The sequence below is a fragment of the Acomys minous genome (genome assembly GCF_964271855.1).
Source record: "Acomys minous genome assembly, chromosome: 2".
In the NCBI taxonomy this organism is placed as follows: domain Eukaryota; kingdom Metazoa; phylum Chordata; class Mammalia; order Rodentia; family Muridae; genus Acomys; species Acomys minous.
In genome coordinates this window covers 148,362,556-148,364,988 of record NC_140484.1, presented here as the reverse complement: position 1 = coordinate 148,364,988, position 2,433 = coordinate 148,362,556, and positions in this window count along the sequence as shown.

Here is a 2,433-nt window from a genome sequence, read left to right as displayed (position 1 = left end):
GGGCAGTTGAAGCGGTTGGGCCTTCATAGACTACAATCCCCAAGGTGCATTGCGATTAAGAAATTGATGACATGATCTTTACGGAAAGCAGATGCACACTGGGAAAAGTAGTCTTCACCTCTGGCTATAAATGTCAATAGGATTCTCCTTAGGGCCTGAATCTCCAGAAGTGTTGCTGAAGTTGGCGGGCACTTTTGGTTTTGTCTTGGTTTTGTTTGTTTGTTTTGCTTATCTGTATAGAGATAGCCTCTTTCTCCTCTTTCTGTTTGGTCGATGGAAAGTGTACAGTATTCACCAAAAATGTTTTCTCTACTAGGAAAAATGTTGCTAAATACCAGATGCCAACTCAAAACCTTAATATATTTGTGCTCATTTGCAGATCAGTGAGGGAAAATGTCCAGAGGAAAAGGTTACAGGTTCAAGTTGGCGGGGTTGAGGAGAGGGAAAGGGGGATCCACAATTTTCTTTTTTCTTTTCTTTTTTCCCCTGAGACAGGGTTTTTCTATTACACAGAGCCCTGACTGTCCTGGACTCACTTTGTAGACCAGGCTAGTCTTTGAACTCTGCCTCTGCCTCCCCAGTGCTGGGATTAAAGGCGTGCACCACCACACCAGGCTTTTTTTGTTAGTTCTTATCTAAATGACTTGCTACCAGCTTTTTTGATTTAATGACACTATTCTGTAACTGAGCTTTATCTTTCCCCAGTGCTTATTTTTGTATATGTATAGTAGGAGTTTCAAAGCACATACCACATGTGGTTGTGAGGCAGAACTGAGAAAATTCGTCTACAGCACCTGGTACAAAAATCTCTAAGGGGAGGAAAGGGTACGCTGGGAGATACTCAGTGGGTAAAGTGTTGGCTCGCCCTTGTAATCTCGTGCTAAGGAGGTGGAGACAGGCAAGTTTCTCGGATTTACTGGTGAGCCAGGCTAGCCTACTTGAAGAAGCTCCAGTCTGTTGGCAACAAAGGTGAACGGATGGTGCCTGAGGCTCAACACCTAGTGCTGAACTGTGACTTCCATATGCATATGCAAACATCTGCATGCTAGTACACACACACACACACACACACACACACATACACACACACACACACACACACACACACACACACGGGGGGGGGGGGGGGGGGGGAGAGAGAGACAGAGAGAGAGAGAGACAGAGAGAGACAGAGACAGAGACACAGAGAGACAAACACAGAAAATGAAAGAATATGAATGAATCATCTTTGGAGATTTCATGGTCATCCTGAACCCAGTAGGTTTTTTGTTTCTTGTTTTACTGTTTGTTTTTTCACCACAGTTGCAAGTGTCTGAGGTAGCTTTATATCACAATTGTTCCTTTACTCCTTAGTTTTGTCATCAGTAAAATGAGGGATCATCCAAATTCCTTCACATTTATAGTCTGATTGTGCCTGGAAAAGCCTTCTACAGTTAATAGAAACTAGTCTTCTGATATAATGCCTATCTCAAGAAAGGCCACTGTAAGAACAAGATGTGTATCTGGTGCTTGGCACTGCGAGACTTGCCTGGCACCTAGCCAAGGGTTGGGTATCAGCAGAACTGCCACTATTGGGAGTGGCAGCAGGGTGTGGGCCAGAGACACCGTGCCATGCTGCCACTTGATTCTTTTCAGAGACCTCCGCTCAGATGAAGACAGGTTTCCTAACTTCACCAAAGGAAAAATGTTAAGGATGAGCCAATACGAAACAGAGTTGGAGTTTATTGTATATAAGTTTTAGTGAGGCTCCTTACAACTTAGGTAGTTCTTAAGAAAAATTTCCTACTTTTTTTTTTCAATAAATGAGATTTTTAAAATTTATTTTAAGTGTGATTTACTGGCATGTATGTCTATGCACCACATATGGACAGGGCCCACAGTGGCCAGAAGAGGATGTCAGAGCCCCTAGTTACAGTTAATGAGTTACCATGTGGTTGCTGGGACTTGAACTCCATTCCTCTGGAAGAGCAGCCAGTACTCCCAACCATTGAGCCAGCTCTCCAGCCCAATAAGTGAGGTTTAAGGTGGCTCTGAGGACACCCTGGGAAGAACCACAATCCTTGACTATGGGTCACAAAGGTCACACAAAAAGGTTAATGTATTTTTACTGTCAATGAGATTCCTAGTAAATTGCAGGTTTGCATCTGGAAAAGGAGAAACGCCATAAATTATCAGACCTTAAGCACAAGTCGTTGCTATTTGAACATTCCAACTTGAAGCATCTCTGTATGAAAGGAATGTGGCCTAAATGTGCAGAGATTCTTGATTCCCAGTCAAAGTCAAGTGACTTTAGCCACGCTTCTGGTAGAGGCTTTTTTTTTCCTTCCCACGACCCCTTAATTTTCCTTGTATTATTACTGTGCTCAGTAACTCTCATCCCCTCCCCCCCCCCACCCCCGGGGAAGATGCTCCCACTAAGAGGCGACATCTTGT